The sequence below is a fragment of the Pseudopipra pipra genome, chromosome 1 (genome assembly GCF_036250125.1).
Source record: "Pseudopipra pipra isolate bDixPip1 chromosome 1, bDixPip1.hap1, whole genome shotgun sequence".
NCBI classification, from domain to species: Eukaryota; Metazoa; Chordata; class Aves; order Passeriformes; family Pipridae; genus Pseudopipra; species Pseudopipra pipra.
The window spans coordinates 9,490,915-9,512,629 of NC_087549.1; the positions used below are offsets into that span (position 1 = coordinate 9,490,915).

Genomic DNA, 21,715 nt, shown 5'->3' on the forward strand with positions numbered 1-21,715 from the left:
ATATTTGAATAATTTGTCTAGGGACTTACTTCCATATACAGAGATTTCTCCCAGACTTGTACTATTTTGGCCTGGTCTCTTATCCTCAAATACTTGTAGGACAGTTTTTTTGTCCTTCCTAACTAAGCTGAGGCTCTGGAACTGCTTCCTCTTTGCCTTCAGAAATGGAAAAAAAATGCCTATGCACGTGGACAGGTTTTGGTTTCTTTAACTTAGAATAGAGTCTGTTTTAGTCTCTGAGTATCTATTCTGTAAATAGGGAAAAGTAGACTTGGTTAGAATTTTTGAAAGCAGAACCAAAATCTTGAAGCTCGACCTCTTCAGAAATACTTGTTTTCCCTTAAAATACACAGTTAGACATTTTTAAAGAGTAAACAGACCAGAAAGAAATTTTTTTATCCTTCAGCACAGAGCTGCACACCGAGGAGAAGGCTGAAAGCTATGAATTTGCATGTTGGGATTGGCGTTTATGGTGGTGACTTTGAACTGTGTTGCAACTCTTGAGTGCTTTACTGATTTGAATATTTCTGATAACAGTGCTTCCAAACCATAAAAGCCTGCTGAGGGTGAGGAAGCATGCAGCTTGATGGCAGATTCAAAATCAGCAACAGTGGCACAGATAATATAACTTATTAAAAACTTTGTTAATACTTAGGCTTTCAAAATGTTTCATAGTTAAGAAAACTTCAGGGGAACTCTGATTTCTGATGAAATGTAGCAATAAGTTCAGATTAAACCACTAAACTATTACATTGTTCTTTTGTAGAGCATGTTTCTAACTGTCAAATTGTGAAGGATGCTGATGTGGCTGAGTGAAATTTAGAGTACTTTTTGTGCAAAGAGTGAGATGTTTAGGGCTCACTACCTCCCTTCTTTTTTTCCATTGGAAATACCTAAAATGGTATAAGATGTGAAATGCATATCCGATATTTAAGCATTTTGTTTACTCACTAGGACACCTAATGGAACCTGGCATTCATAAAATTGATGGCATGAAATATTAATTCAATTTAAACCAGAAATTCCAAAGCTACACTTCTTTTGTGGGTGTGAGACAGCAGCTTTGTGGGAGCCTAAGGTACTTTAGAGTATAGTGACTATATTAAAAAACTTCCCATCAACAGAAGCATTCAGATGAGTAGGATGGATCAGGTATATCCATCAGTGGGCTGGTTTCTGTCTGTGTTTCTCTTTCTGCCCCTCTCCACCACCCCTTTTGTGTTACTATCTGGTCTTAAGCTGCTTTTCACCTTGTGTGTCTTTTAAACTTTCATGTCATTCTGTGTAAGTGTGACTTAATCCTACTTGAGTTTATATACTGGGGAATGATCCTGTTTGCCATTCCCCTGCTCTTGCAGATGTACATATCCAGGGAAGTGAAGTGTTCTACCTTTGGTCTTACGGATATGGGCTTATGACAATAAACTAGAAAGAGCTGCAGTTGGAAGGCTGTTGAGAGTCTCTGCCTTTAGGTAGTAAGTTTTATTGGCTAGCAGAAAAGTTATAGCTGTGTTTTCTGAAATAAATCTGCTTCAGTGGCTTGGCACTACCCCAATGTACCTTTTTGGAACAGTGATCCCTTGACATAAGTGAGTGCTGAAGCAGCTCTTTCCCATTACAGGCAGAGTGCTCAGTGGAAGAAACTAAATGTCTGTAAAATGCTGTTTGATAATTTGTTATGATTATCAAAACTTTGGCAGTATCTACAGGAGTTTAAGGTTAGGAAGCAGCTGTTCCTTCCTTGGAGTTTAGTTTCCTACCATGCATTGCTCTCGTGGTGCTGCGTATGTGCACCAAGGCAGCACGTGAGGCTCCAGAAACTGCCTTACAAATATGGGGTTTCTCACAACTACCGTGAATTAGTTCTCATAAATGTTGTGTTCAAGCATTAGCAGGATGTGACAAGTCTGTGCCTGAAGTTACAGGTTTTGATTCCACTTCTCGTGGCAGTGGTACATTTTATTTGGAGGTTTCAGTGTTGGTAAAGAAACTGTAGCTGCTTGTGCCCTCTGCTATCTGTTAAGAATGTGACATGGAACCAGAGTTAGAGATGCCACCTCTGTGAACTACCATTGTTTCTCTGCCTGATTTCTTGAACTTTTTTCACATTCTCATGAACTGCTTAATAACTTCTGTGATAACTGTGGTGTTCTTGATCATGGAGGATACTCTGTCTGAGGAACAAACCAAGAAGGCCGTTTTACTTTTCTAAGTGTGGTTTATTTTTCAGATTATTGTTATATGAGAGGAGGATAGAATTTTTGGATCCTGATAATGGTTTGAGCACAAATTTATCTTTGACTCTAAGGCTCCTTCCATGGGAGCAGCTTTTTCTATAAATTTGTTTTAAATACACCTAGTAGAATGCAAATTATACTCTTACACTCAATTTTCATCTTAGAAAGTTGTCCCAGTGTAGGTTCAGCATTGTTTTTAATAAGTTTGTTCTAAGTACAAGACACTTTAGGACATTCTTCTGTAATAATCCAGCAGTAACCAGCGTTGCAGTTGGTTGACCTGGATGAAACATTTCCCCCCCTCAAGCACATTGTTTTTAGCATGTGCATCTTTTCGGGGTTTTAAAATTGTTTTTATTTGTAATCTCTGTAAAAAGACGGTTTGATCAGCGGTTTGGAAGATTTGCATGATTTTTTTTTAATTATTATTCAAAGTAGTCTTAATAAAAGATTTTTTGGGGGGCAGAACTATAATGTACATACTGAAGTGAAGTTACTGTTTGTTATGTCCAGGATTAGACTGGACTGTCTCAAGTGACTAGTTAACTTCTTACTGTCTGTAGGGCCTTATCTTAAAGGCTTAAGAAGCTCAAGTATTCAGCAGTAAAGCAGTAACTTCCATTATTTTTGAGGTTGATGGATGAGAGTTTAACAAGAATATCTCTGTTAGATAGGAATGCAGTGTCTGATTTTTGGAGTCTGTACTGCTTCAGCAACTTCTGTCTGTAACATGATGTAGTGCAGAGATTTTGGAGGTGTTCTGCATGTGTGCCTTACCCAGTGTATCCTCACTGACTGTCTTAAGGGTCACTAAATAGCCTCCTCTGTGGTTACCCCCTTCAAGATTCATTCATTGCTGCCCTTAGTAACTCTTGGTGTAGCAGAATTCAAAGACTGCACACCTGGCTAAAGTCCTGCTCTGCTCAGTGTTGGATGTTTTGCCTCATCACTAAGAAAGATAAGATAAGAAACTGGGGCACAGCAACGTTAATTACCTGGAAGGAAATAGGAAGTCTGTAGTAAAAACAGGGATGAAATGCGTTTCCCTGTTAACTGCAATGTTAGACTGAGATTCTGTATCTGAATGATTCCTAATAAAACATCTTTATAAGATAGAAGCAAGGTTAGTAATAGCCTGTGGAACTCTTTTAATTTCTCTACAGTGATACGTTAACTGAAAGTACATCCAAGTGAAAACCTTTCATTCTTTCAGATCTGCAAGATCTTAGTCATTGTTGATGGATTTGTTTTTTTGGTTTTTTTATACTATTTTTGCTGATACTTGTATTTTTAAGCAAATAACTAATTTTCCACAAAAATATGAGAGATGGGGGCTGAGAAGGCCAACATCCATCTCTTGATTTGAGTGGTAAAATAATGAATAAGTTAATGTTTGTCTTGTCTTAATCTTTAAAAACCAGACTAATTTTTATTGAAAGACAGAAAAGCTACAGGAAACCTCTTGATCAGCCAAAGGGGTTTTGCATTGCTCTTTATGGAGTCAGCCTCCCTTTGTTATTGTGCTTTCTGTGATGCTTATGGCAGTACCATAAGGCAAAAGTAATTTTATAGTTTAGCCAAGGTGACAAGCATATCTTTATTAATGAGATTTATTGTTATGTAAGTCTTCTCACTTCCTCTGTCTTGTTTTTGTCATATTCCAGTATTCAGAGATTGCTGGAAAATGTCTGCTGTGTTGGAAAGTTCCTGCTACAGGAGGTTCTGCTATAAGAACACCCATAAATCATCCAGTTCTTTGGCACTGTCTTTGCCACATGAGATGTCCCTGATAAATTGTGTAAGTTCATGTATAGCAATGCAAATAATTCCATAGTAGGTAATGTTTGTTCTAGCTCATGCTGGGCACAGCGACCCTCACACTAAACCCTGTCTATTGTGAAAGTTAACTAGCCTCATTTATTCTGAGACTCCTTCCCACACAGATGATATGGAAGCTTTCTGTAGTTGAAGCCAGCAAGGCTTCAGTCAGTCCTGTTACAGCAGATGATTTAACTTCTCTGAGTGCTCTTAACTCTGTGTGTGTGTGTAGCCTTTTCCTGTCAGCAGCCAGACACGTATATGGTGTGCAATTAATCTGTGCATCTGTACGCCATCCAACACGCCCTGTAGGCACTGAATCATAGTCCTTGAACAGATGAGTACTACAGCACCACGTGACAGATCCAGTTTCTTCCTAGAAGGCATCGATGGTGCGTGTGCACGCGCTTTCATTTATACCTCTCGCCAAGCTGGAGTTTCCTCCTGGGCTTCTGTTACACAACTCTCGTCACACTTTTCCGGTTACCGTGTCTCTGAAGAGCTCAGGAGCCTCTGCCTTCCATTTGGTTGGACATTAACCTCATACGTGGCGCTGCCCATGCTCTGATTGCACGGTGTGGGAAGGGCCCTGTGGGTTTCTCCTGAAGGAGCAGCCTGAAGCACGATCCGCCTGTAGAGCAACTCTCTCATCGTGTGGTTTGATGGAGTCCCTGATCTAAATTTGGAGACTGCAAAAGCCAGGCACCTTGATTTCAAGTCTGGTTACGCTTATTAGTACAATTTATCCCTGTTATTCAGTGGTACTCTTGAACCTGGTGGTCCTAGGACTTTTTTGTGATGCCTGAAGTCCTTGTACTAATGATACTCTTGTTGTGTGTTTATCCACTTGCAAATTAATGGTTAAGAGGTGAAGGGAAGCTGCTATATATGCATGTCTGCTGTTGGAGTTTTACTTATGTACAGCAACTTCGTTTCTACCAGAATTATGCTGGCCATGATTCCCCAATTTTATGTGATACAGTTCCTTTGCTTCTTGTGTGTATTTAATTGAGTTTTATGGCTGCATTTCTTCGTAAAAAACTCTATGTCAAAATCCATTAGTCTTCAGGTAAGTCTTTCTAGCCTTATTGTAGCAAAAAAGCTTTGTAGTGTGACAAGTCTCTAAATAAAAATAATTTTTTTTTTATTTGACCTCTGTTCCAGGATAAAGTTTGAGTTGAAAAGCATGAACTGATTCCCTTGTTGCAGTCTCTAGAACATGTGACTATTTGAGTGTTGGTGTTTGTTATTTCACTTAAGCAGAAAAATGTAGACTTGTTCTTAAATGCTTCCTCTGTTACTCCAAATACAGGGTAATATAGAAAAATTGTTGTGCTCTCTCAGTGCAGACCTAAATAGGAGGATGTGAGAGCGTAAGAATGGCTTAAAATTCATCAGATTTCCTGTGCAGAAACAGGAGTCCAGTTGCTTTTAATGTCTCGCTAGTGAGAAGCGGATGTAAAAGCTGAGACAGCCTGCAGACAACCTTCTGGGGGTAAAGCGTCCTACTCCAAGGTCTCGAAACATAAGCTTTGCAGTATTTTTTTTTTTTTTTAAGCAAATATTGGTTCCTAAAAAGATCATTCAGACTGCTTAAGCTAAGAGCTTAAACTATTTACACATCAGATAAAGTTAGGTACTGTAAACATCACTAAGAGCTGGAACTAATTCCTGCCTCTCTGTAGAGTAGATAACAAGCTTGTCTAAATCCAGAGGAATAGGAAACAGGAGGGGAAAAAAAAGGATGTATTGACCAACTGTCCAGAGCTGGGGATTCATAGCATCTTTCCTCTGCCCTTCCCTCCTCTTCAGAGGTTTTAAATGGTAGACATAATAACCTACTGATGGTAGCATAAGGGACACTTCACTCTACCCTGTATTTGAGGAGTCTTTAATTCATTGTCTACCTGTGAGCCAGGCTGGTGCCTCTCTTCCAGCTGAGACTGGGACACTTTATGAGTAAAAATAGGAAGGATGCTGAAGCTGGGACGTGTTATGAATAGGGATTTAAGGTGTGCATCCAGGAAAGACTAAGCACAGCAGAGCCTCATGAGAAGGAATTTTGTGAAGTGGGGGAAAGTCTTTTGTGTGTAGTCTTTGCTTACAATAGATCTCTGTCCAATGTAAATCTTAAACTGTGCTTGGAGTTGGGATACGCAGCTTCTATCCTATGGTTACGAGCTTTAACTTACTGAAGGGTTTGCGTAGCTTGCTCACAACTTTAACAGCTAAAGCTCTTAGAAAGCAGAGCTCCTGGTCTGCTGATTCTGGTCACACAGGGACCTTTTATTGTGGATAGCAGAAGAATTAGGACTGGTCTGATGCTGATTCCATGGGGTAATTCCTGGTTTCTGCTGCAACATAATTCAGTGCCTTGGTTGAGTGTTGTGTATCCAAGGAGAAAACATACATTAACTGAGATCTGGGGTCAAAAGATACGTGGTGCCTGTACTTGAGAGGGAAGAAGCATTCCGGGTTGTGCCTGTTCTCTGTATGACAAAAAGTAACTTGCTCCTGACATTTCTGACTAAGTTTGTATGAGTTACATGATCTGAACTTGATTGTCTTCCTCCTTTGTATTGTATCAAGAACATTCTCTCATTGGGAGTAGGAAAAGATTGGTCCTGTTTCAGTCTCTGTGTAACTGTATGTATGTGCCCTTTTCAGCCTGCTATGGAAACCTGCTCCGTAACTAATCTGGAGAACATGTCGTCTGTGTGCTGCCTCTTCATCTCTAAGTTGAGTCACTCTAAGGGCTTTAGTCACTCTCTAAGGAGTAGCTCTGTTTTAAAAGGGATCTGGAGAAAATACTCATCATGTTTTTTCTAGTCAAGCATCAAATATATTCTTCTCTGCCCATAGTTAAACTTTAAACCTGGCCTCTATAAGAGTATTCAGCTGATTGGCATCATTACAGCTCCACTTCCACATTTGTCTTTGAAACAGAGGAATAGGCTCATTATATGGCTAAATGGAATAGGTATTTAGCAATTTCAGTTTGGTTGTTTTTTTACATAAGAGCTACCTTCTTATTGCTGCATTTACAGTAAATATAGGCATAGGTTCCTGAGCTCCAAGAAGCTGAGTGAATAAGGGCTTGAAGGTAAGTCTGGTGATAGAACTTCTGCAGTGTGAGCAAACTCTACTGGAACTGAAGCATGCACTATTCCCAATTGTAATTAATAAATAATTTAAAAAAAAGGTGATAAGGGTAGTCACCTGCTAGGATTCAGTCCTTCTGTAGTACTTAGAGTTATTTTAAAAAACCTGTGTTTTTAAGGGAAGTTGCTAAACCATGCCACAGTACTGAACTTGAAATATCAAGTCCAGTATTTGAAAGCTGCAATACGACAGGAGACAGTATTTACAGATGGAAATCCTTTCTATGACTTTGGAATAATTATCAGAGGAAAAACTGGTCAGTGCTCTGTTGGTAAATTATACTTCAATGAATGCATTGTGTTGGGCTGATAATTCTTTAAACCTGTGACAAATGTTTGCTGTGGGACAAAGGAAGGTTATGTGTGTCTTTTCCCTTTGTGTCTTTGCAACTCTTAATGAACTGGACGATCTTCATTTACACACAAAATTAGCTACTGGTACGTTAATATGTTTTGTTGTTTTGTAGATCAAACCTATAAGGAATAGCATGCTTAAATCCTGTAACTGATGCTGTTCTGGTGAATGAAGAAAAGTAATAATTTGATGTTAAAAATGGTCAGGGTGTCACTAGAGTGCTATGGTGTTACATGGAAGCAGAGCTACAGTCTTCCAGAGGCAGATAGTCTTAACTTTGGAATGTGTCTTAGCATCAGGGTTATTAACTGTATGATGTACAGGTGAAGCTCAGACTATTGAGTTTTAGTGTAATTACTTTGATCTTAAACACTTGGTTTCATTTCTGTCCTGGAAATAAAGGAATGAGAACTTACTTTTTCAGCTGTGTAGAAGTAAATTTGGAGATTTTTTTCATAGTTCTCTGACTACCAATTCTTCAGATCACAGGAGAATTTCCTCTTTCAACTGAAAATTAAAGTTTTGGCAATATGTGTTTGTAAGGGAAAAAGTAGTCTGTATCATTTTAGTGAGCTATAAAATTCTCGAGTTTTGCTTGTCATGGAACGATTTGTGAATTCTAGTATTTGTAGGTGTTCCTATTTTTGTAGGACACTGATTATGTTGCTTTCTGCCTCTTCTTTTGTAGCTGCCTTATTATGAAGAGTAGCCTGCCAAAAGCTCTGCAGGGATTATTTTGACTGCTCAATGTATGTACTGTGTTATGTCTGACAACAGAATTGTTTGTAAACTACCATAAGCCTTCTGACACTTAGTTATCTTTATGGCTTATTTTTTTTCTTTAACTCATTTTGTATACTCTGCTTTTCAGATATCTCTTATCATGGGCTGTTGTCTCTAGCCGTCTGTTGTGATCTTGTGTCAGGGAGGATACATCACCTTGAATCCACATTGCTGTCTCTTCTATGCATCCTATGCTTTGAGCTAAGCAAAATCAAGCACAGGCAAAGAGGATGTATGTAATGAGGTTTTTAACCGTGGTTCATGTCTATACAACAGTGTTGGGCATACAGGCTACTTGGAGAGGTGGAGTTACTCCTAAATGTACTTCAGACAAAGCTTTTGAGTTGAAATAATCTGCATGTTAAGTTGTGAAATCTAAATTTGTCTGGGCCTTTGAAGAGGCGCCGTGTAGGTTACCAATAACAGAGGAAGTGAAATGGCATCTCAGGCCACCCCAGATGGTCACTTCAGTAGTGTCCTTGGGAGGAGAAGTATCCAACTGGAACAAGGCAGAGACCAGGAGTGTGTGTTATTGGGTCAGCAGTTGAGGGTTTGGGCAGAATTTCAGGACAGATTTTGACCTGTTTCCCTCTGCATCTTAGCCCTGAGTCATCCCTGTAACCTGCTTGTGAAGACTTGTAGCCAGCTCTGACACAGGGCTTACCTGGGCTGTGAGTGACAGTCTTGCTTTAATGGTGGCAAAGGCTGCAAAATTATTTATGTTAACTTCAAACCCCTGCATAGAAGCTGCTGTATCTGATGGTAACTGCCTGTTTTGCCACAGTATTTCAGTAAACTCTTGTATGGAGTACCCTGAATTTCTTAGTATAACCCATTACCTCATATGTTAGTGGCTTTGCCCTTCTCTCCTGAGGACACAACCATTAATAAATTTCTCAGAAGTCTTCTTCCTTATAGCTTAAATGAGTGCAAAACTTGGAGGCCTGAGAATCAGTGGCTGTGACTCTGCCTGTTGGAACATGTACACCCGAGAAAAGCGAACACTGAGATTCACAGAAGGCTCTTTGCATCTTCATGGTTAATGGTTTTCTTGAGCATGAATTTTATATAAAGCACGAGATTTAATCAGGTGCTGTACTTCAGAGTTTAATTCCACCTTCCCCTTAAGTGACAGAACTAATGAAATAAGGGATGGTCACTTAAATGAATAGATGAAGTCTCCCTAATTTAGCAGTAACAAGTGGGTTTATTGTCTGCTTCCTTCTTTTGAACTCATCATCCTATAAAGTTATGCCAACACAGTGTGTAGAGGGCAAGCAAGGATATCTCCTGGGAATGAGCTTACTCTTTTGTTGTTCACCTGCTATTCTCATTAGCCTGTCAAAGAAACTGTGTTAATTTGCTCCACAAAGGTCTACTGAAGTTGAGAAAATTAGTTCGTGAACAAATTTTATCTGAAAACTAAGATGGCACCTAATTTGATTTTTCTCAGCTGTGTTATTTTTGCCATCGATTATAGTTTGGGCATCTGTTGTTTAAAAAAAAAAAAAGCTCTCCTGACAGGTTTTATGGACTGAACTGGATTAATCTAGATCATGTATAAGAAATTGTTACCTTGAAAGCTGTAGAGATCTTCCAAAGGGATCACCTGTCTGCAGCTTTCTCTGTGTGATCCCACTCCAGCACCTCTGTGTTTCCCACATGCAGTGCTGCTCCTGTGCAGCAGCCTCTTACCTCTCCAGTTCCTCCTGTCACACCAGGCTTTATTCTTTGCCCAGCACTGGCAGATGATGTAGTTCCACTGCTCATGGATGTTTCCATGATCCCTCCAGTCCACTGTTACCTACAGCTGTTTTGCAGGTTGAGTTTTCCCATCCGGAATTGCTCCACAGCTGTTGCTGCTGCCACTTGCTTCCCTTTCTCACCTAAAGGCCAGTCTGCAGGAATGGGTTGCCAGGGAGAAGGAACTACAGCATGGGAAATGCTGAGCAGCCAGGAGTGGGGTCAGTGCAGGACTGGAGAGGCAGAAGAGTCTCCAGCAGGCTTAGGTATTGCTTTCAGTAAAACAAACTCCTGCATGTGTCTTCAGGTAGTTAAAATCTCAGAGACTGAACTATTTGAATTTGGCAACATGATTCTGTGTGCGTTGGTCCAGTGGAAACATAACAAAATTTCTGTTAAACAAAATGATCAGTCATGCTTGGAAAAAAAATCCATTTTGTGGTACTGAATAGGAAGCTTTTCATACTGTAGTGTAACAGGGTAGAAGGAGGTGTTTCTGTGGAATATGTTGAAGGAACTTGCACATGCGGCATTGCATAAATGGTCACTCAGGCAGCAGGACTTTCAATCCTGTTACAGGATGTAGGAAGTGACAGAACTGGTCTGCTCAGCTCTTGCCAAGCAGCATGAGTGGAAGGACCTTATGGCTTCCATTCAGAAGTTTTTAAGGGAATTGTTAACTTTATACACTTGCCTGGGAAGGGGACCGTAAATGAAAGGGATTGAAATTGGGTGGTAAAACAATTGTTAAAAAAAGCCTATGCTTTTAACAGAGTGAATAAGGTGTTTTGGGTGTTTTTTAGATTTCTCCTTCTGCTGGAGAGAGAAATAGTGCTTATTACGACATTTACAGAAAAAAAAAAAGAAACGACCGCATTAGTTTGGCAGGCACTTGCTTATCTCAGGTGCTGCCTTGATACAAATTGGCAGAAGTTATTGTTTTTTAACATTTTTCTCTTTTTTTTTTTTTTTTTTTGCTTTTCAACTGTCTGTTGCAACTGTTTGCTTCAGTGTAGCTGTGAATAGGATCCCTTGATTTTATTTGTCAATTAAATTTTGCGTAGTATCTCAGAGTACTTGTTCTTCTGAGCTGTGCTTTTCAGGTTGCAAGTTTTTCCTTTGTGGAGAGGGCAGGAGGCAATGGGTGGTATCTTTTGATGGTGGTTTTCACTGTGACTAAAATCATTCCCCAGCCTTGATACTTCATAGCTCTTCCCCTTTCCTCCGTGCTTCCCAAGCTGGGACATATCAGTGATGTTATGGCCTTTGTGATTGGAAAATTCACTGCAAAGCAACGTATTTTTTGTCAAATGCTTGTTAATCAGGATTACCTGATGAAAGAGGAACTGCTGATAGCTGATTAAATACAAATTAACACTGAATTTTTCATGCCTCTTCAGCTGGATTTGAAATGACAAGACAGGGATTTTATATTTCTAAAACAAGTTTGTGCTAAAAACAGATGCATTGCAGAATCTGCCTGACTTTGCTGTAGAAGCAAAAAGAGAATTGGAGTGCAAAATGAGAAGATCACTTTTTGAAAGAAACCTTGAGATGTGACATATTAGAAGGGTGGATTCTGGTACCAGGAACACCCGAAGTAGGAGCAGCAGTGGTTTTACTGGAGACAGGTTAAGTGGCAACGCTCAAGTATTTAAATTAGCTGAAATCCCTCAAACAGAAGCAGCCTACAAAACCTCAAAGGGATAAGGTTTATGAACCCTTCACCACAATAGAAAGGTGCCAGTTTTGACCAGTTCATCATCCAGTTACTGTACTAAAAAAGGTAGACTGCTATAGAAATCTGCTCCAAATTAACTTAAACACCCTTCGAATGCTTGCAGTGGAATCTGTGCTGCATTTCCATAGGAAATGCTGTTTTGTCTGACCATACAAATAATGTTTTTTTTTCTAAACTAGAAGATTAGTTTTGAAGCAGGAAATCCTGGTTAACATACAGAAAGTTCAGAAAGGTAAAAACTTTCACTGGCTCCATTTTTCTTTAACTGATGAAAACTGTAGCAATGAAGCATTTTTTTCCTGTGTGCAATATGTATATATATAACACTGTAAATAAAGCTTGAACAGAGACCTACTTTTTTTCTGCTGCAATTATGTGTAACTTGGCTCCGTAATGCAGAGATGTAATGCTCTATTTTTTGTGCTGTAACTATATGTAACTTAACTCGGTAATGCTGAGATGCAATGCTCTATTTCTGATGCTTGTGATCATGGCTGGCTAATGGCCTTACTGACTGAGGGTTTTTAAGGATGCCTCTCCATTCACTTGTAATGTCACTTCCATAAAATAACAAGTGTTTTTGAAATTGATGTGTTTTATTTGCATTCCTGAGGAATTATGTAGGTTCCTTGGCACTGCAGGATCAACTTTGATTTACCCCTGGCACTGACTTATGTGATGGAAATGCTATATATTATTTGTGTTTAATGGGATTCTTCTGTTTTTTCAGATCTGAAGACGAGCTGCTGCATTGATTATCTGAAGAAGTCTCTGTTAAGACTGCAAGAAGAGACTACCAGCTGGTAAACATTTCCTTAGGTTTCTTTTCTTGTAGAATGTTTCTTAGTTTTCCATAATATTTTAGGCCAAGAAGTACAAAGTATTTTTGTATATATTTTGAATCTATTGAAAGCAAAAAGTAGCTCATGCAATATTTTTTCTTTCTAACTGTCTGTAGCTTACCAGACAAAAGACTCAGTAGCAATGGATAACATGTGGGTATTTAAACTGGAATACAAATTGATTAGATTCCTGTTCTCTCTGTAGGAGAAGTAAGACTGGTTTTTTTTCCCTGTATTGGCACATTAAACATTGTCTATTTGCCTTTTTAGCTGAGACAAATACAATGCATCTGTACCCTGTCCTATATAAATATTGTTTGAAGTGTGATAGTGCAAACAGTGAAACTTCAAATCTGATGCTTCAGAATCTGGAGAGAGAAGAAAGGAAGCTTTAGCAGAAGTTCAGATGCTTTGGAAGATGCCATTAATGTGCTTGTAATTGTTCAATGGCTGTTTGGTGAAGCATAATTTTCACTGAAAATAATATAATAAAACTAAGGATGTCTCGTAATTTCCAGGCATTTAAAGTCGTGTGCAGGCTGCCTGTAGGTTCAGAGTGGTAAAAGGATCATCAGTAAAGAGCTATGACCACTTAACAGCAGTTTGCCAGCCCATAAGCTAATTTGTTGAGCTAGGCTATTACAAGCAATCACAAGAAAACATGAGGATTCAGGACATTTGAGTATGTCTTGGTGTTGATAGTGGGTACCAGATTTACAGCTCACTTTTCAAATAATTAATGTTATGCATGAAGTAGCAGTTTTCCTCTGTAATTATACCTTACTATCTACTTTCTATGAAACTTGAATCCTACCTTTCTGTTTATTTCTACCACTTGAGCTCCAGGGCTTAGTAAACTTGTGTCAAGAGGGTTCTCAGCCCAGAATGGGGTGATGCAGCTGGGTTCAAGGATGAACATGGAAAGAAGCAGTATCCTAGCCAGTAAGAAAACATTGAGCTTTTATCACTTATGCATTTACAGATGCTTTATTAATCTTCACTTACCAGTTAATTTGCCTAAATTTTGTAAGCAATTGAGGATGACTTCATGAAGTGTTGTGTGGCTATTGCAGAGAATATTAAACTACTGTGTTCTGTTACTCTGCCAAACCTAGATTAATGATAGGAAAGTTTTGAAGGCTTATAGTGGTCAATAATGTGCATGTTAGAAGTGACATAGTAAAAACAATGTCTGACTTTTTAGTCTTTTTTTTATATATATATAAAGATGACTTGCATAGTACAGCTCTTTGTGAGTGGTAATTTCAACGGCTTTGTTGGCCATGTAAAGTTGCAGCTCCTGAAGGTAAAATGCATATGAGATTCCTTTCCAAGTACTTAGTTTGAGAGTGCATGTCCTTAAACTTACAGGAGAAAAAAACTGTGGTGTGTAGTGTGTTGGCATTTGAGGTACCAAAACACTGCATAGCCAACATAAGTTTTGAACCATGTTATAATTATCTGATAGTAATTTTTAGGTTATTACTTTAGATTATTTTGATGGTATATGATGTGAATAAATAATGTGTGTCTGTCACTAAGTTTGGGTTCATAGCTTGCCCCGTACAGAAGACTGAAAAGCCCATTAGCCTAGAAGCAAAGGACCCTCTGTCCTTTTCCCTGCTTTGGCTTCCTTCCCACCTCATCATCTCCCCATTTCTCTCAGAGAGAGAAATTTAACAGGATGGCCATGCTGACTAAACTGGGTAGTTCTATAGTTCTTTGTCTGCAACTGTGGTAAAGTAGTTGTCTTAATTCAGCTTAGTTTGTGCTGCACAAACTTGATTTCACTGTCTCCAGCATTAACTTTGATCTGGGAAGACAGGAGTTGAGAGCCTTCTGAGCTCTACTGCATTTTAGACCTGACGCAGGTCTCAGCTCAGGCCCCCAACTCTGGGAACGTGCTGAAAAGAGAATGTGACACACAGATGCTGCATCCCTTGGGGCAGAGTGTGTCTGGTCCTTGAAGTGGTGCAGACTATCCCAAGTGCGTGTGAGACATGCATGCCCATCTTATCTGGGTGGTATTTCTTCTGGTTAGGATGTTTCAACTGTCCATAATCACAGACACTGAAGAACATATAAAATTTTAGTGTTTGCCCTATTTTTCATGTATTAGCTGTTCTTTTTCATTATGCTAACTTACTTGTATGGGATTATTTTCCAGAGTATCAGTCATTCAGAAAAGATCTTGATAATTGTCTCCTGCTTTGACGTATAATCTCTGATAATTATTCACTCTCATTTTATAGCGTTATCTCTTATATGCAGCTTGAACTTGTCTGCATCCTTGAAGATTTAAAAATCTTTCCACACAACTTAGAATTGTTCCCCTGTAATGATGATAGGGAGATGTTTTGAGCAAACTGATTAACATGTTGTGGAGTCTTTGTTCAAGGACTAATATTTTACTCTTGGTGGATTAACAGGTTTTGCATTTATGCTAATTTTAGTAAATATGAAAACACCTTCAGTATTATGTTTGCAAAGTGGAAGCAAATGCATACCTGTCACTTTATTAATTTTGAGAACTCTTTGTTGTGGCTTGTGTAGCTCTCATAAAAGTAGCATTTGTCTGGCTGACACATCTTTAAATGTTTTGTTTCGTCTTGGGAAGAATCTTTAAAATCTCTTCAGTAACAATGTGAGTCTTTTAGTGCAAAGCCCTTCATATGTGTTGAATTTAAAAAGAGCAGAAAAGCTTGTTGTACCCTTAACTGTGTGCCTGAAAAAGGTTAGAAGTGAAGGATCTCATTCAGAATAGATGCTGTATTGAGTGAGGCCTTATTGCATGTGTTTACAGTCTTCTGTATGGCTTTGACTGTTGGGGAAGTTTATGTAAAGTCAAATGTGCTGCAAAAAATATAAAGCAAGGTTCTGTTTTGTTTTGCTCAGTGCTAAATGTTAAACAAGGAAATAGGTGTTATAAATGTGCAGCTTTTAATGGGTGCTTTCAGAAGGACTTTTTTTTTTTTCTGGGAAACATATGGAACCAACATAGAAAGTGGCGAAGTTACAAATGCTTCTGAGCAACTTGAAAAGCTTTCAGTGCAGAGTCTACCAGATAGCAACAGCAGAGTAATATGGGAACATGGGGGTAAAAGAATGTTATAGGTTAGAAATCCGAGGGGAGAATTTTTCTTCCCCCTTCCCCCACTGTAGGAAAGATGGAGTTTGAATGGAAAGGGGGGGCGATTAGCTTTACAGAAGAACCTAGCTGGCCGAACGGCATTCGTAAGGGATGGCCCATCTGAGGCTGGGGGGAGAAGGGAGGAGTTTTGGGGGGGGTTGCTGGCTCTCCTCAGAAGGGAGAAGTCAGTTTGCTGGGTTCTCTCTCTGGGATGGGCCCGGCCCCAGGTGCGGAAAGGAGCGAGAGAGTGGGAGCTTCACCTGTGCGGACAGTGCCATCGTGGGAGATGAGAGGGGAGCCCCGGAACACACAGAAGAGAAGGACAACTCTAAACCCGGGCAGATGGAGCTCATCAGCCCTGTAAGGCCATCCATCTAAGAGAAGGTCACTCTAAACAAACCTACGTCCTGAGGACCTTGCTGCCACCGTCCAAGCTCGCTCGATCCCGGCAGATGAACTTTAGGATTAGAGGGTGGCCTCAGTTCAGTGCACACTGTCTCACCTAAAAAATCCACTGCGCAGGCTTGAAGGCCTTACCCACATTTGCAAAGCCCTGTATCACCAGCGCACTTGTAGCAAACGTGGGTAGAGACCTTTCCCAAATCTTCGTTCGCGAAGACTGGCCATGATGATGATGATGATCTCTGGGACAGAGACAGGGTAGCCGTCTTTGTCTCCAGCTCGGACCTGCTGCATTTTCATCGGAGAGTTTTTGTGCTCACTGGGAGAAAAAGGAGGAGCCTTGAGACACCGTCATCTGAGGACAACAGTGAGTTCTGTGGGGGTGGACTGCTTTCCTTTCCCCCTTCTTCCATTGGGGGAAGGGTCTCCATTTTCTTTTCGGCTTCTCCCATGACCCGAGACCACCCCCTAGACCCCCCTCCCTGTGTGGTGACCGCCAGAGCCCAACAGTGCCCCATGCAGGTCACCACAGAGAACTGCAGGCTCTGCACCTCCAGTGATCCAACAGTGCCTCTGTTTTTTCCACACTTCCTCGATTAAAACCCCTTAATTTTGAATTTAGAATTGCTGAGAGAGAGGAGTTTGGTTTGTCTCATAACGCATCCTCTTTAGCAAACATTACAGTCTCTTCAAACTGAGACAACTAGTAATCCACAACAATGAGGTTATAGACTGTATATACATAAAGAAAAATTGATGTCTTTCTGACAACTGAAACCACTTTTACTTCCCATTTGTGCCAGTACTTAAAAACAATCTCCTTTGGTGGCGTTGCTCTAAATATATTGTTGTTGGCTTGCCTGTAAATTGAGCAGAGCCTCTTGAATTGATTTGTCACCCATGTGAAAGTGGATTTGTGGAAATGGTTCTTAGTACATGGAGTTCAAGTACTTCTTGCGTCTTTGACACTCAAAACATTGTGGTAGAAATTCTGATCATGTTACTGATATTCTACCAGCATGCATTTATTTTGTATTAGTGCCAGTATCTAAGGTAAGGAAGAGGTTCTTTTAGGCTGAACTGAAGTATCTTCTACTTATTTGCTTTATTTTATCTTGGAGCTTGTTTTATATGGCTCACTGCAATAGCACAGGAATAGATTGAGGGGCTAAAAGCTTTTATGCAATTCTGTGTTTTTTTAAAGTCTAACAGTGTGTATTATCAGTGTAAATAATCTGCCTGTGCTGAGGCAACTTAATGTGGTATCTTTTCTCCCACGGTAGATGTAAAATTACTTAAAACCTTGAATAAAGATTATATTAATCTACAAACAATCAATGACAGGGTTTTTTTACTATAACCAGGCAGATTTCAGTGTACACCTCTTCCAAAATATCCTTTTTTTACATGTAGTAGTCCTACTGCAACAGTTAGCGGAGTAAGTTTAAAAAGACGTGAGCTCTGAATTTGGTTTAAAGTCTCATTTAGTAAACTGTATTCTCCTTGAGACTTCAGCCATGTGGATTTGTTTATGAAGGTAAAGCTGCTATTTTTCTCTACCTGTAAATAGTAGCTCAGGACAACGTGAACTGTTTAATTCTGTTTGTCTGATGAGTCTTCAAATCAAAGGCATTAATTTAAGGATTGTTTTGACTTTTTGAAAAGTCACTTTTAAACAGACCAGCAAAATATGTAAACTTTTCTCATCAGAAAGACATTTGACCTGAAAAGCTTGTTGAGACAGGTGACTGGACTTTCGTATTAAGTGTTATGTGGTCTGTCCTATTACGTTAATGTCAGATATTACTTATTTCACTTCCTGACTTGAGGAAAGATTCTTAAATGATAGTTAAATGATAATTCTAGGTTTTGTGGAGGAAAGGTTGTTGGTTTAACTCTGTAGGGACTTGAACTGTAAACATGCAGTCCTTCAGATCTGCTTAGTATTCAGCTTATTGCTTGACCACATAACTGCAGCTTTATTATTTAGAATCATAGAATATCTCAAGTTGGAAGGACCCACAGGGATCATCAAGTCCATCTCCCTGCTCCTGGCAGCACTGCCACTAAACTGTATAACTAATAGCACTGTCCAGATGTTCCTTGAACTCTGACAGACTTGGTGCCATGATCATTTCCCTGGGGAGCCTGTTCCAGTGACCAACCACCGCTTCAGTGAAGAAACTTTTCCTAGTGTCCCATTGGAAGTTCCTCTGATGCAATTTACCTCCCTCTAGCTGGGCAAGCTGGAGGTGCTTCCATGGTGCTATGTGACAGTTCCTCTGTGTTTAGAAAGTGGTGTTTCTTGGCTTGTGGATGAGTTACACCTCGGAGAAGCTGCCTCTGCTGAGCCTTGCTTAGTGGGGCAGCACTAGGGACCCTGGGGGAAGGACTTAAAGTGAACTGCTTGGGTATCTCTTAGAACCTGCTCAGCCCTGAGTCTGAGAGGAGCATGTGGCAAAAGTTAGTGCTGCTGGTTTCCGCAGGAAGGGCTTTTTGGGCTTTTAAAAATCTGATTTGTGTTCCTTGAAATCTGGAATATACAAATCCATTGTCTCTGAACAGCAGAGATGCTGCCTGGGGTACTTCCATAGCTATAGCATAATCAGCTTAGGTCTAAGTTCATCTTAGAGTTTTACCTATCAAAGTGGAAACTAGGGGTTCAGCTCTCAATTTTTCATACTGTTGAGGAACAGCTGATGGTTAGAACTTGCTAAAACCAGGGAAAAGATTTTTAGCTGGTACATTAATGTTACTTTTCTTTGTTTGGTTTCCTTTCATGATAAAAGTTTGTAGCTGTTCATATGACCTAGTATAGTCCTGAGAAGAGTGATTTACCCTGAGTGTAGAAAATCTAGATTATAAGAAATAAGGACTCCTCTGTTCAAGTGCTGGTGAATAGGACTGTGGGTCTTGGGGTTGCTCAGAGCTGCTAATACACCACTAATAATGTTGAATGGGAAAGCTCTGCTGACCTTTCCTTGCCTTACTGTATTTGTTGCACAAGTGGATGATTATTGCTGCAAACTTCCTGGGACAGGGCATAGTTTCGTTTCTGTTATGCTGATACTGAGTCAGAACTCTGTGTTAAACTGCCATATTCCTAATAAATTATATCATTTTTATAGCTTAAATAAGGAAGCTGATGAATCACTTAGTTGGTATTCAGGAACACTTCCCAGCTGGGTGTTAACAGCATCATAACAAAAAGAAGTATGGACTGTGGAAAATGCCAGGTAGTCATGGGAAACTTAAACATGCAATGGGGAGCAAATGGCGATATCATTTAAAGATGTAAAGATATCCCATATCTCTTCCTCGTTTAGGGATACTGCAGTACTTTTTTTGAGAATTGAAAGCCTGAATTCTAGAGAGTTCTTAAAAATTCTGCTTGTGTTATATACCCGGTACTAAATTCAGGATTTGGATTTATGAAGGTTCAAAAGAAATATGGGAGATAATATGCTACCAAAAATAGCAAGTTCAGTTGTTTGAATAATGGACTATTAGACACAGGATTTGCTTTAATAATTTTTGCAGGCTTTTTTAGTATTTTTGTACTTGCAGTAAAACCAGAAGTTGTGTAGCTTGGACTAAAATACCACCGTTCTACCCTCTACTCCATTATCAAAAAAAGCAACCATCACAAACAAGAAACCCGAACTCTTAATTAAACAGTCTGAGGAGTCTCATCTCTGACTAAAATTCCTTATTTGTCTTCTGATTACCCATTTAATATTTAATATAACATTTAATATTCTCAACTTGCTTTGAGAAGTGAAAAAGTTTATTTGGACATATTTAAATTAACTTTTTGAGTTGGTTAAAAAATCTCTTGTACTTGATGTTCAACTTGCAACTCCTTTTCTTGTTATGCAGGGCTTTGAGATGCAAAGATGAGGGTTATGATAGTTTATTTTACTATTTTCACTAAGCGAAAGTAATGGTTTGTTATGGAAAACATATCTGTAAGTGGATGAAATATAAATTTTCATGCTGAATACTAATCTTGTGTATGTGTGGATATCCTCTTATGCCATAGGAGCTTCTCAAGTATCTTTTTAGTTTTCCCTTTTTGTTTTTTAATTGGTAAAAGGAGTATATGTATATAACCTTGTCCCCTTTTTGTTAGCCTATAATCCAGTGTCTAAACTCATTTGAAATACTTTTTTCAGAGCAAACCTGACTGTTCTTTGCCATGTTCCTCTTGTAGCCAAATCTCCAAATGAAACTTTAGAGAAACTGGAACAGTGCTGTGTACAATATGATTTATATTGGCATAAATGGATCTTAATCTGTGCATAAAGGACAGACAGCATAATGTGTGCTTTTGGCAGGTGTCTAGCACAGGTTAAGAACTACAAGAAAGCTTTCAAGGAATCATTTAGGTTGGAGCAGATCTGGAAGATCTTCAAGTCCAGGCATTAACCCAGCACTGCCAAGTCCACAGTAATATAAGCCAATACATTAACTGCAAAAGGGATTGAAAAAAAATCTTGTAATTAAGATCACATAAAACAAAGCTGCTATGCAATGCTAGCAGTTTAGAGAGAATGTATGTTGTAAAATGAATTATGAAAATTATGATGGAACAGTAGGTGCTTTGATACATTCACAGACAATTTCTATCATTAAATTTTAAATTTAAAACATGAGTTTGAGTATAGCAATTAATGAGGTACTGTGACAGCACTGAGAAATTATATAGGATAGGGAAAGACTTATTATAACTCATGAAGTTTGAATATACAACTTAGCTTCAGAAGGACAAATGAAAATGGCTGGATTTGAGCTGAGGCTTTATAACCAGAAGCCAAAAAAGTGGTTTTATAGCAACCAACCAGTACTTTTGCTCTTTATAAAGAACTGAGGTCACTTTGCAGTAGTGATAGACTACCTTTGCTTATCTTAATCTAATCTATGATTGCCATACAGATATAGAAAAATCTTTGTTTAGAATCACTAATGTTAACATCGGAGTTTGCATCCATTTAGCATTGAACCGTGGGCTCATCTGCAGATGCCCTGAAACTTCCTTTGAAATATGATCTTTGCTATGATTTATTGCTTTTATAGCTTAGCCATCTGTTATTGTTACTGAAGTAAAAATCAAGTTTTATTACTAAATATTTCTTAACTTTCTCTTTTTATTACCAACATGATATAGGATGTATTTGACTTGCGGTTCTGTTTTGGACTGGGCTTGGGTTTTATGTTTTAATTTGTGCTTCTAAGGGTATTAGGGTTTTTTTGAGTGGTTTCCTCACACTGAATTCGAGTCTGTAACTGAAGCAAGAGAGCAGGAGCATCTAAAAATTGCCAGACCAGGTAGTCTTTGAGCTGGGTCCTGTTCTGTTCAGCAGTATCCATGGACTGAGAACATCTGTTCCATCATCCATCTCTGGTTCACATGGATTTCAAGTTGATAATGCTTACTGAGGAGAATTCTAGTGCAAGCTTGAACTCCAAACAAGCTATTTAAACATTTGCTCTGTGAAAGCAG

General features: G+C 39.2%; 1 protein-coding gene across 8 annotated transcripts in view; it reads left to right on the forward strand.

Annotated features, from left to right (window-relative positions):
• The window catches only part of CYRIB (CYFIP related Rac1 interactor B), a 97,731-nt gene that overhangs the window by 41,446 nt on the left and 34,570 nt on the right, over window positions 1-21,715 (forward strand). For 6 of the 8 annotated variants that reach the window (XM_064644766.1, XM_064644819.1, XM_064644786.1 and 3 more), the window contains exon 2: window positions 12,569-12,641. The gene's annotated coding sequence lies outside the window, so the exon portion shown is untranslated. Of the gene's footprint in view, window positions 1-3,963; window positions 4,036-12,568; window positions 12,642-21,715 lie in introns of those variants that run through there. The other 2 variants (XM_064644801.1, XM_064644776.1) reach the window with 2 other exon arrangements.